Source organism: Balaenoptera borealis, assembly GCF_965194805.1.
Source record: "Balaenoptera borealis genome assembly, chromosome: 7".
Taxonomy (NCBI): Eukaryota; Metazoa; Chordata; class Mammalia; order Artiodactyla; family Balaenopteridae; genus Balaenoptera; species Balaenoptera borealis.
The window spans coordinates 79403365-79417602 of NC_138864.1; the positions used below are offsets into that span (position 1 = coordinate 79403365).

A 14238-nucleotide genomic window follows, 5' to 3' on the forward strand; every position below is an offset into this window, starting at 1 on the left:
TCACAGGAACTCCTGTAGAGTAACGTGGATTGGAAAGCTAGATGGGGCTTATAACTGCATGCATTGTGCCACTGAGAATTATTCAGATTTTTTTTTTTAAGTCGTAGCTTATGCATGTATATTTGGGGCAAGCAGGGGGCACAACTATGTTTATATACTCATAAAATCATAACTATTCAAATTTGAAAGAGGAGTTTGAGGACATTTGGAGGAACTTCCTTATTTTTATAATAAGGAATTTGAACTCCAAAGAGGGGTTCAGACACACAACTAATTAACTAAATAATGCTGGCGAATTCCTCTTTACACAAACCCAAGTAGGAGAATCCATTTTCAGTTCCTGTAATGATACTTACTTTTCTTTTCAGCATTTGAGTTTTGTTCCATTTTTGCAGCTCTGATATGATTCAGAATTATGACTCTTCTAAAATCAAACCAAAATGAAATCTCCAACACAACTCTAAAGAATCTGGGACAATGACAGACCAAAAAGGAAAACTTAATTTGGACTCATATTTGAATGTCCAGAAAATTACTGCAAAAGCAAAATATACTATAAGGAAAATATACTGATGAATACAATAATTAGTTCTACTTTCTTTATCACACTTTTATAAAGGCATGATGACTGACCCAAACATATTAAGAAAAGGATAGAAAAATAAAAATGCTTTTTTACATGACTACAGCTAACCTGTTAACATTGTTCCCAAACAAAGGAATAAAAAATAAGAATTTAAAAACAGACGTGAAGAAAACTAGCAGAGCGGCGCCACCTAGTGTCGGTTATCTGAAAAAGCATCGGACATTTCCTGCGCCCTCCTGTGGTAGAGTAGCATTCCTCACAGGCAGGAAATCTGGTTTCTTTGCTTTGAATGGGAGATGAAAAGAGAGAGCATCCCCACATATTTTCTAAGCAAAATATACCTTCATTCACTATATTTAAAACAGAACAACTACAAAGATCCAGTTTGCCACTGGTCACACAATAGTCTTCCTTTGGACCTAATTTCAGGTGAATCATTTGATTATTAACTTTTAAAATCTGAATTATTGTAAAGGATCTAAGCCTTTCTGTCCCCATGAGATTCTGTTCAACATGAAATTTTATGAACACCATCCCTGTATCAACATCTTGGTAACATTTCAAAGCTAAAACAAACTTTAATTTTTAGAAAACTAATTTAGAAGTAAATGTGAGAGGATTTGAGCCAGGAATAAGAGTCATCTTCCCCTGTGCCGGTTTACCCATCTGTAGTGTGGAAATTGTTCTGACTCCAGTCTACTTTCCTTTAGGGGTTGGGGAGTTGCCATTGACAGGATTAAATGAGATTAATGTCCATGGATGCTACTGAAGAGTAGAAAGTATATGATTTAGACAAAACTGAGATGTTTGTTATTTTTATTGACTTGAAAATATTGGTGTTGGGACTTCTCTGGTGGTGCAGTGGTTAAGAATCCGCCTGCCAATGCAGGGGACACGGGTTTGAGCCCTGGTCCGGGCAGATCCCACATACCGCGGAGCAAGTAAGCCCGTGCACCACAACTACTGAGCCTGCGCTCTAGAGCCCACGAGCCACAACTACTGAAGCCCGTGTGCCTAGAGCGCGTGCTCCACAAGAGAAGCCACCGCATTGAGAAGCCCGTGCACCTCAACGAAGGGTAGCCCCCGCTCGCCACAACTAGAGAAAGCCCGCGTGCAGCAACGAAGACCCAACGCAGCCAAAAATTAATTAATTAATTAATTAATTAATTATTTAAAATGTGGTGAACATTTAAAAAAAAAAAAGAAAGAAAATATTAGTGTTGAAGTCTAACGTCAGCCCTGGTTATGAGTTGAGGAAAGAATAGTGAACCAGGAAACTGAAGAACTTTACTAGTTCTAAGTCATTGAAGTCTGGATATCTGCTCTTTTATTCTGTAAAATGAGGATAGTTTGGACTGTATTATCCATAGGGTTTGTTCTGTCTCTAATGTCCTACAGTTAGACCATATAACTGCATTCTCCCTGCCACTGTATCAGCACTGGTGCTCATTACCTCTTATCTGGACTATTGCAGTATCTTAAAAACACATCTCTCCCAGCTCCAATTCAGCAGAATAATGAGGGACAATGGGTATTTCCAGCATAAACTTCTTAAAGTTTAAGTCTAATTCCCTTCCACTACCTGAAGCCCTGAAAGCGCTCCCTGGGGCATTTTGCAGGACAACCAGTGTTTATTGGCGTCTACTCGGTGCTAGACAGTATAATTGGTGCTTTCTGATCCTAGTGTCTTTACATGTACCTAATGACACTTTAGATAGGCAGAACATGCCCCGTTTTTATGGAGGAGGAAGCTGAAACTCCTAGAAGTATAGGCAACTGCTTCAAGTCCCAGTAAGGGAGTGAAGAGCGTGGTCTGCAAATCTGGGTTTCTGGTTGCAAAATTCATGGTCTTTGTGAGTGGTTAAGGGGTAGACTTTGGAGCCAGAAGTACTTGGGTTGGAATGCAGGCTCTGCCAAACATTGTTACACATTATGTAACCTTGGGAAACTTCCTAACCTCTCTATGCCTCAGTTTCATCATCTATAAAATGGGGACAATATTAGTACTTATCTCACAGTAAGTTAATACATGTTAAGCACTGGAATAGCACCTCCCTCTCTTACTGAACTAGGTATAAATGAACTTTCTCCCTTAACATTTAAGGTGCTTCTAAATTTGGCTCCAACTGGCCTTCCTGTCTTTTCTCTTGCTACTTTCCTAAGAGTTCAATACCATTATTCCAATTTCCCCTCCAAATACTCTGAAGTGTATTGACCTTCCTCCAGGTCATTGGCTTTTGCTGCCACTGGTGTTCTCCCTATTCAGATAGTCTGTCTCCTCTTCTCTACTGACCCCTAGTGGTGAGCACAGTGATGGACATAGCAAGCATATAATAAAAGTTAGGTGTTATCAGTATTATGGTTATTGTTGGTATTATTATTAATACCCTTCAAGGCCCAGTCCCAAAGCCACCTCTTTCATGAAGCTTTTCCTGAGACAGCGTCATCCTCTGAGCTACCTCAGGTTGTTGCCCAGTCTATCCTTTCACACACTCCCAGGCTACGCTGTTCAAAACAGTAGCTGCCGGCCACATGTGACTATTGAGTACCTGCAGTGTGGCTGGTCCAAAACGAAATCTGTTGTAGTGTAAGATACAGCCATATTCCAAAGACTCTGTATAAAAATTAAAGGAAGTCTTTAAAAAGTACATCATATTTTAATTTTTTATTTTTAATATTTTAATTTTTATTGATTATATGAAATGATAATATTTGGGCATAGGTTAAATAAAATATGTTGTTGAAATTAATTTCACATGATGCTTTTTATTTTTAATTAAAATTGCATGTATGATTTTCATTATATTTCTATTGGAGAGCACTATTCTAAGGTAAAGCTATTTTTAACAACTGTTCTGATTATAAAATGTAATTCATATTCATGGCATAAAGTTGGGAAAATGTAGAAAAATGCAGGGTATAAAAGGAAAATCTTTTAATACCACTACTAGAAAAGAAAAGCTAATGTATACTTCTAAGATTTTTATTTTTAAATCTTATTTTTATAAATATATATTTTTTGACAAAACATTTTTTCACAAAGTCAGGATTATAATGTTCACTGACTTTTTCATTTAATGTAGAATAAGTTTTTTCTTTTTCATTATTCTTCTACAGGTTCATTTTTAATGGTTGCATAAGTATCCTATTTATGAATATACCATACCTCATTTAGCCAATCTGTGAATGTGCCAGAGATCAGCACACCAATTCTGTTTTTTTCTTCTTGGGCCTAGTGGATGATTACATTTCCCAGCATTCCTTGCAGTTAGTTGTGGTCACATGACCATTCTGACCAATAGAATGTGGTCAGAATGATGTAAGCCATGTCCAACCGATAACAAATCCAGGCATCCCTCTTTGTGCTCTCTCTCTTTCTCTCTCTCTCTCCCTCTCTCTTCATTCACCTGTTGGATGAGTGCAGGGGTCTACCCCTCTTTTAGAGGTTCTGAAAGATAGTTGAAGTATAAGACAGAGGAGCCAGGATCCCTAAATCACTACACGAAAAGCCACCAGGCAACAACCTCTGACTGTACCATGAGAGAAAAATAAATTTTTTATTGTGTTAAGCCACTGTGATGTGGTATTGTTTGTTAGAGCAAGCTAATGTGTAACTCCCTTAAAGCCTAGTATTGGGCATTTGGATTACTTTATAATCTGTATTTTTAGTATGAATTCCTAGAAGTAGAATTGCAGGGTCAAAGGGTATGTACATTTGTACTACTTTTGGAAACTATTGGCAAAATCCCTTTCAGACTTCTTATATTCCTTACTAGATGGGAAGCCATTTGAAGCATTTCACTTTGATTGCTTCTAAGTATCTAGTAGATCCTAGGTATGTGTTAAATATTAAACAAATTCATATATGCTCAAAATACATATGTACAAGGAAATACTGTTATTTTCAAAATAATGACTTTGAAGTGTAGATTTCAGCAACTGCCTGAATAGTATAGGCACTTTTAAGAAATAAAGGTTAAAGAAAAATGGCAGCAAGTAACATCTATGTGCTTGGCTGGGAACTTCTATTTTTTTAAAAAGGTGCTTTTAGTCTCCTAATGGTTATGGTGAAGCCATGGATAGAGTCAGCCAGTTTTGGTATATACCTCCCACAGCATGGGTTGCTGATGTGCAGTTGGCTACTTGCAATTTTTTTTGCATCTTTTTGTTCCTCCATGGATTCTGTATATGTTTCTCACTGTATACATCTGTGCTGTGCCGTTTTCATGAATCAAGAACTGGTGATTTATTTGTAACTACATTTGGTTCTCTAAGAGACACAAACGTTAGATTTGGGAGGGATGAGGATAAAACTAAATGACTATTAAGATTCTTTCCAAATCTAAAATTCCATGTGAGAGGTTCTCCAAGGAAATGAATACGATTATCTGGTGCATGGGCCTACTCTGGAAGAAATCACAGACCTGTCCGGAGGCTAAATTTCAATCTGTTGGGAGTTTAGTTTTCTAGAAGCCCAAGCAGTGACAATAGCTTATCTTTCAACCACAAAGCAGGGCTGTTTCTTCATGTTAAAGATCATTGAAGTAACTTCAACCCTTCATTACTCAACAACCCAAATTTATGTCCAAAATTCTTTCAGAAGAATATGATTTCCCTTTGAATGAAGTTGAAGTTTTTGAGTCCTCAGGATGCTGAGAACAGCAAAGACCTGGATTCTAGTTCTCCTGTAACAAGGAAATTCTCATGTTATTATAGTAAGAACCTCTACTGAGCAGAATGGAAAAACAGGTATATTCTAAATAGATGGGGCCACCATGGCTCTTGATCTTATTTGTGGAAACTTTATTCATGGTTAATGCACAATGACCACAGAGGGATGAAGGAAAAAAATCCTTTCATAGTCTTTCTTGAAGAAAATTTGAGTTACAGACAAATGGATTCCAGAACACCCCAAGATAACAAACCAGCTGAAAGGTTAAAAAAATTATCTTTCTATTTGATGCTAAACAACTTGTTGGGTTTGTTTTCTCTGGCTGAATTGACCTGACTGCCCAGCTCTTTAGTGTCACAAAGACACTCTTCATTATGGAGGATGAAGAAGGAAATAGTATCTTGTAGCTAAATAACATGCCTCTTGAATGGGTCAGGAAGTGATGGGCTTTGGGGGAACAAAGCTGCTGGCATAAGCATTTCTTTGTTTTGTTTGGATTTTTTTCTATTCTTCTGTGGTTACATGATGGTCTTTAAACTGCAAACCCATCATCTTCTCAAACTGGCCCAATGGCAGGGTTCTAGGTGATGGGTGACATCTACCAACTTTCTTTGCAAATTTCCTCTCTCTCTCTCTCCCCCCCCCCCATACTCTGTAGTTAAGACCAAGGCTAACAAAGGCCTCTCTGGTAGATGAGACCCTAACAGACCAAAGAGCACTAGAGCTGAAACATGACACATGAGAAAATGAGGCACAAAGAAGAATTATCTTGTTTTCTGAATTGACTATCTCCTACTGCCCTACCTGTCCTCCCAGAACGGAAGTTGTATGAATCCAGAGATCTCGTTCTCCAGGGCTTAGAATACACCTGGCATATAAAGCATGCTCCAAAAAAAATTTTTTTGAAAGACAGAGAGAAGAGGAGAGCCATGAAATTTGTATTGGAGAAAGTTTTAAAGAAATAACAAAATTGCCAGATCTTCTAACACCTGGGTGGTCAGTATTTATTGACCACCTATAATATGATGGATGCAGCACCCAAAATAGAAACAATAGCAGAAGCAATAACAGAACAAGACTCCAACCATTTTCTAGTCAGAAAGAAGGTTTCTAGCTTACATCAACTTTACCTGAGGAACTGATCTCAAAAAAAGGGCAGGAAAATACTAATTTGTAATAAAGCGAAGCATGTGCCTCTCATTACGAGCATGTTCTGCTGTTTTGCACCAGCCACTTCCCCATCTCTGTGTCAGTGTGTGGTATGAGAACAGCTACCCAAAGTCATATCAAATGACACACTCCAGATTTTCTGTACCATTTAGTATACATTTTAAATAATATAGTAGCACTGAGACTTTTTAAATAAGGAAAGCATTCAATAGATCCATTTTGCATTGCGTTCATCATGAGTAGGATGGAAAAGTGGGTCTTGATTGGACAACTGTGGGGACAAAGAATCAAAACAAAGCAGAATTCTTCTTTTTTATTGGGGACAAGTTTGATCCACAAAAATCACATTGCGTTTCTTATTTCTCCTGTGATTGGTGATTCTTCCCCATTTATGGACAGGCATCCAGTGCTAGGCCCTGGGTGGGTATTCAGTAGATTCAGCGTTTATTTAGGTTAATAAAATCCTCCATTTCTGGGTTGAGCAGCTATCCCAAAAAGGCTTTTCTTACCCTCTAAACCAAAGCCCCTTCCCCTTCCAGTCTCCTTTCTTTGTCCTGGCCACCTTCATTCTGGCTTTAGCTGCCTAAGGTACGTGGGAAAATGACTGCCCTAAACATAATCTTTAAGATCTCTACAGAAAGTGTCTATAACTGGAATTTCCTCATTACTTTAATGTCCTTCTAGTCATAGCTTCATGGGCCTATTATGTGTAAATTAGAAACACATTATTCCACTAGCAAAGCTTTTCTTTCAAATGCATAGAATTTTATAACCTGTCACAATCTATTAAATTCCAAATTGTTTGTACTGAAACTGACTTTTTTCTGTAAGAAGATGTCAAAGGATCTTAATTTCAGCTAATTCTGGCAACCAAAATGAGTCTCCTCTATTTAATAGCTGGCAGTGGTCTCTGCAGTAAAATGCTTCCAGGAAAAATTGGAAATTACTAAGATAATAGTGTGTTTCTTTAGATTAGTATCACTTCTGAAATGTGAAGCTTTTGCCAATTCCAAGCTCCTTTGCTGTCTTTTTAAAACTGAATTTCCTGAAAAGTTCTTAAATATTGAGAAGAGTTGATGTAAGTAGACAAGAAGACAACAAATAGGAAAGCTAATGGACAGACTCTGAGTGACCTGCAGAGGGTTCTAGAATTTCATATGAGCTACTTCCAAATAAGGAAAAACTTGGCAGACATGAGTTTAGAATTCTCTTTAGTTTGTCCCTCCTTTTAGAGCCTGATATTATTTTCATTACTATTGCTTTTCAGCTTCATGGCCATCAATTGGAATATTTCTAGGGATGATATGTTTTGGGTGGGAAAAGCATCATTTCCTTCCCAACAAGCTCATAAAGTATTGATATAATGTAAACTCAGCACTGGAGTGAAGAGTTTGGCATTAAGCAACTAATCTCTGACTTAGGATGTTAACTCATATATCTAACACCAAGGAGATATTGCTGGGCAAACCAAGAAAAGCTCTATGCTTGATGCTTAATAATAATAGATAATATTAATTAAATGCCAGGCATAGCAGTAAGTGCTTTATACGCTATCTTATTTAATCCCTTAAAAAAGCCCATAAGGCAGATTGTATTATTATTCCCATTTTACAGAGGGCAACCCTAAGGCTAAAGAGGGAGAGTTCATATTTGAACTCAAGTCACCCTTTAAAATGTAAAGGTCATGTTAAAAAAATTTATTTTAGAAAAGACCATCAATTTCTCCAGTATGAGCTGGCCTGGATCATAAAGGAGTTCCAGTGTAGTCAGTTTCTTGTTGGTACTTCTAGGTGTCCTTGAATTTAGGGTCCCACAGAACTTTCATTTTCCATTAGGCAGGGCTGGCGTGTAACTGAAGACAATCCGAAAGGAGGCAAGGCATCGTATTCAAGACACACATGATGAGGATGGATCCTCCAGGTGCTCCAACTGACCAGTCAGTTCAGTTAATTCAGGACTGAACTGTTCAGATTGATGGGTTGTCTTAGCATTGTGCCGATGACGTTGTAGACAAAGAATTAGTCAATTTCTGTGAATCCATCATTCCAACTCTTTGGTCCTCTGTATACAAACGAGTTGGTAGACTTTTTTTACTTTTCTCTGATTTTTTTTTTTTTACATCATATGATTTTCCTTGCTTAATTTTCCGATTTCTGTTTGACAAATCCTGCCTAAACAACTCTGAGCTTGTTTTAGAACCATTTTACCAATTATGCTCATGGAAATACCAAATGCGGCTGGGCTTAATTTAAGTATTAATAATAAAAAGAATCACATTTCACCCAAAATAATGACATATGTTTGCTATACTTCAGGGGCTATAATCCCCTTATTTGCTTTTCTCTGAATGTGGCTTCCAATAAAATTCATTCTCAATAATAAAATTTTTAAAAATAGAATTCTCAAATTTACTATTTCACGTGACCCAAGAAACTTGGCCATCTCCTTTAGGATAGACGTAATTTGGATGCATCACACTTGAACAGGACTGTCTTTCACTCAGGTGATCATTGGATTTGCATTCAATCAAACAAAGGTGAAAAACAAAATGCACTTTTTCAGGGAAGTGTTTCAAAAGTAAGAACCAGAACAAAATGGATATACAATTAACCAGAAAGTTCAATTAAGCAGGACTTCCTTTCACAAAGTGTTCTAGCTCATCAAATTTCATTCTTCCTTTTATTCACTCATCCACTCATTCATTCCATTAAGATAGACTGAGCATCTACAATGATCCAGGTACTGGAGACACACAAACAGGGGCTCCAGGATCCTTGCTCTCAGGGACCCTCATCCTCCCTCCCTGGATATCCCTTCCCTTCCTTGATTCCTTCTGAGCATCTCTGTGTGTGCTATTGAAAAGTTGCTGAAGAATGGTACAAAAGATAGGAGTGGGGTGAGGAGTAGCTATAAAATGGTCACTCACTCTTAAATCTGTTAAAGATTAAATTTGGAAACCCAAATTGTGGGCTTGGTTAAGATGAGTACATAAGTATATTTCTGTGGAATTGCACTACTCACTGACTTCAGGGTGGTTACATTTCAAAGCTTTAAAAATTGAGCTCAGTAGTCACTAAGACAGACATAATTTCCTTTGAATGGTACTTAAGGCTCTAATAGAAGAAGTCTTCCAACATACCTGTTGTTGTTGCTGCTCTTTCCCCCCATCCAACTGCCTGAGTGATGGTTCTCCAACTTGGCACAGATCCTGCCTCACCCAGAGAGCTGGTAAAAGTCCAGATTTCTGGGCTCCATCTCCAGACTTTCTGATTACTTAAGTCCAGGAGGAGGGAGCTAAAGAATCTGCATTTCTAGCAAGTTCCCAGGTGACACTGATGCTGCTAGTCCGGGGACCACATCGTGAGAACCACTGGTGTAAATAAATGTTACTCAGAGTGCCAAGTGCAGACGTGAACTATTTGCTACATGTCTGTGACAAGATAAGTACAGAAGCGGAAAGGAAGCGTTGGAATTTTTTATAATTTGACATTGCCATGACATCAAGTGCATGATCAGTGGGCATATCTTACTAAATAAAGTATGGGTGAGCTCAGGGATGTCAAATTTGCACTGTGAGTCACGTGGTACAAGCTACATGCTAGTATGCACAGGGAGCCCACATTTTATTGTGTGATAGATTGAAGGTATTAAACACTGGTTGTTCACCATAGATGGTTTGAGAAACAATGCTCTCTATAAACCATTGTGTGATACTGCCTCATTTTTAAAAATGTGGTTAACACACAAATGAGTCAGGGCCATTCCGTCTCATATAATGTGGGGCAGTTGGGAGGGAAAAGGGGCCAGGCCTTGGTCTGGCACCCTCTACCTGGAGAGGCCCAGGGGAAACAGACAAGGCTGTAGAGACGGGCCCTGGGTATGACACCATACCTCAGTGGGGTGAGTCAGCCCAGGGGCCAAGAAGATCAGGCTTTTTTTGTGGCTGGAGGTCTATCAGAGAAACTGACCTGTCAGAATTTAGGATGCCTAGTCCTCTGCAAGGGTCAAACTAAGTAAGCAGGAAGGTTGGATGCTTCCCAGTGAGGTCAATATGGGTCCCTGAATTGCAGGCAGCCAAGGAGACTCCAAACCCAATGCAGAAGATTCTTAATTGTCACAGAGTCACCTGAATCCCAGGTCTGGGAAATTGACTTAATATTTAATAGAAGCCTGGACATGACTAGGTCTGCAGGTGGAAACCAAGAGCAATCCCTACCAGGGGTGCCCCCAGGAAGGCCTAGCCCAGGAAAAGGAAAAGCAAAAAATCATCCTCTTGATCTCAGCTTCTTGGGCTGGCATTTTCTTTGATCTCTTTAAATATTCTTATTAAAATTTCCAGTGATCTGATTCCTAGTTGTCAGGTTTCAGCCATTCTCATCCTTAACTTCTAGTATCCTCTCGGGTTGGCTAGAAGGAAGCCCATGTGAACAGAGCCTCCTCCATGATTTCAAAGCTTGCTGAATGTTCAAATTGACTTTGCTAACTGTCTTTTCAAATGGATCTCCTGATAGCTCTAGGATTTCACTAGCAATGATTTATTTTTTAATATTTTGCCCTTTGAGCTCTGATAAATTCAGTGTTCTTTCTAAGCACTTGTACAAATTCGACTGCAGTTGGAGGAGGTTAGCATTTTTACATGTTAAATACATCGAGGCCTGATAAGCAGCCATTTCAGCTGTCTGTTTGCTTTTCTAGTCCCACTGAAGTCTGTGCTTCTCTAGAGCCTTCCTTGGCTGAAGTCACCCCAAGAAGAGGTTTTCATTACTTTGTATGTAGAAATAACCATCTGCTTTGTTCTAATGGCCTCCAGTCACTAATTTATTTTTTTTTTTAGATTTTTTTTTTTTTTTTTTGATATGGACCATCTTTAAAGTCTTTATTGAATTTGTTACAATATTGCTTCCGGGTTTTTTTATGTTTTGTTTTTTTGGCTCCGAGGCATGTGGGACCTTAACTCCCCAACCAGGGATCGAACCTGCACCCCCTGCATTGGAAGGCGCAGTTTTAACCATTGGACCACCAGGGAAGTCCCTCCAGTCACTAATTTGAAAGAGTGACCTTAAGTGCCCACCAGCAACCTGCTGGGGCGTCAGCCTTCTAGCCAGAAAACTAACAACGACCCCAGAAATGCTGCAAATGGGCTGGGACACAGTGATGATCCAGGCTGCTGATAAATGTGAGTTTCAAGACCATTAGCTGGAGAAGTGAAAAGCAGTGTCATGTAGGGGGTACCCACTGGTCATGGGTCAGACAGATCTGGGTTTGATTCCTAGTCTATCATTTAGAATGCTTTTAATTTCAAGTAACAGAAAAACCAAGTCAAAATGGTTAACAGCAAAGGAAATTTAGTGGCTCATTTTGGACCCGAGACAGACAGGCTTCTGAGTTGGTTGTTCCAGGGACTCAAGGACGTCGGTGGCTTTTCTCTACACTCTACTGTTTCAGCTTCATCCTAAGACTGATTCCCTAATTCCCCTCAAGTTTGCAAGATGGCTGCAGTCTACAATTAGGGCTTCCTCATTAGGGGCCAGCAGGGAAAGAAGAGGGAGAACTGGTCTCCCCCAACAAGTGAAAGAGAATCAGTCACTTCAATATGATTGGCTAGAGGAATGCCCTGCACTGATTGGGTCGGGTCTGGTTTATCTAAGCCAATCACTATGCAAACGGGGTAAAATACTGTGGTTGATTTAAACCAATTAGAACCACTCATTGGAGTTGGGGATGGAGCTGATACACCAAAACCAAAAGTATGCTACACCAGAGGGGAGGAAAGAATAGATGCTGGGAGACAACCATCATGTTCATGATGCTGGCTCTGCTACTTGCATTCCCTTGGCATTGTCATTTAACCTCTCTGAACCTGTTTTCTCATCTATAAAATAAAGATTATCCACTTCCCTGGCTGAGGTAGAGATTAGGAATAAGATAAAGATAATAAAGTGCTTTGTGCTGTGACTGGCACACCAAGTGCTCAGTAGAGATTATGAAGGAGAAGATAAACTAAAGTAGGTACCCATTGTATTTGTATGTTACATTCTTTCATAGGCTTGTTTCAAATGCATCTTCCTCCTTAGTGCCTGCAAGTGAAATGACTATACATGGACGACAAAGACTGTTCACAGAGACCACTTATATGCTGATTCATCTGGACATTATTTAAGTGAAAAAATTCAAACTAGGCAGTTCTAAAACACGCAGAGGGTATCTCTGAGTAGTGAGTTTAATAATAATAATAAAGCAAAGAAGATGAAATGAAGAAAAGAAAATGAAGACAGAAGAGGAGAAGAAGTTAGTTACAATTTATTGAGCACTTCTGGGTGTTCCACTTGGCACTTTACATGAGTTGTGAGCACTTGATGTTGGTTTTGTTTTACTTATTTGTACACGAGAAACAGAAACTTACAGAAACAAAACTTACAGAAACAAAAACTTAAGGATTTTGCCTGAATCAATAGCCATTAAGTGACAAAACCTGGATGTGAACCCAAATTAATGACTCCCAGGTTAATTTCATGTTCTCTGTGTACCAAAACTACTTGCAAAGGAGGTGCCCTCATTCATTCATTCATTCATTCACTAGTTCATTCATTCCCTCACTTGTGCTCTCAGCAGATGGCCCCTGAGCCCCTGCCACACTTGGGGTTGGGGGAAAGAAAGATGAATAGGACACAGCAGCGCCTTTGAGAAGCAGACAGTGTCCAAGTCTTGGGATGCAAGGCTTACTTTAGGAGTTCCCTGGGGTGAGGTTTTGCGGGGCAGCGTTTTCCGCCCTTTCTCAGTCCAGTGAGAACTGAGGAACGGTGGCGCAGCATGCTCCAAGGCCTGTAAGACACAGGGCGCTGCTCTCTCCCCCAGCTCCCTCTGCCGTCTGCTCTCCCCAGTGAGGCACTTTAATCTGGAGCTATCTCAGGGCGAAGGAGGTCAGAACACCCAGAGGTCACCTTAACTCTCCATAACTCTGCTCCAAAGAAATAACTGTTTCAGAGGAAAACAGCTGTGACCAGTCAGGTTCCTCTTCTTTCAGAATCTGGACTAGAAGAAGAGAATGGGTCTGGGTGTTTATATTGTTGACTCTGTTCAGTTCATGCAACTGTATTGAGATGGCCTGTGTGCTGGAGATTGTGCTGAGTGCTGGGGATATGCAAATGAGTGACTGTCACAGTGCCTCTGGCCTTGGGTACGCAAGCTGGCAGAGAAGACAGATGCCCATAAGATGTAGTACATATTGTAGAATAGTCTGGTATGCTCCGGTATGGCTGAACAAGTTGTTAAACTTTGGAAAGAGCAAACTGGTAAATATTCACTGTCCTGACTGCCCTTCCACCTGCCCCACACTATCCACTATTTTACCCCTTTCTGCCCTGACCCTTCCTCAAGCATCTCCTTCACCCCCAGTGACCCCCAGCTTCCCGATGATCAAATACAGGGACCTCCAAGACCCAGCCTCAGCACTACAGCCCTTGATTAGTCTGCATCTGAGCATAGCAGTTGTCAAATATTTTGAGTGTCATCTCTGAATAAAGGCACATACCAACCATGTGCTTCCCAGGAGTAGAGGAATGGGGAGAAAACGTTGGAATCAGTTGAAGGGAGAATATACCCCAAGAACATACGTTGATTGAACGTCTGTTGTCTCCTTGGACCTCTGGCCACACTTCAGTCATGCTCCCCAGAACTTCCCTAAAGTCTTCTGCCTCTACCCCCATCCTGCAGTCATCCTGCTCTGAGTCCCAGGGCAGCTACTTATTGCCGAATTCAGACAAAAGAAGTAGATAGGGGTCATAAATATGGGGCTCCAAGAAGCTGGGGT

General features: G+C 39.9%; 1 long non-coding RNA gene across 9 annotated transcripts in view; it reads left to right on the forward strand.

Annotated features, from left to right (window-relative positions):
* LOC309631789 overlaps nucleotides 1-14238 on the forward strand; it is a 274990-nt gene that overhangs the window by 97509 nt on the left and 163243 nt on the right. The window lies entirely within an intron of this gene.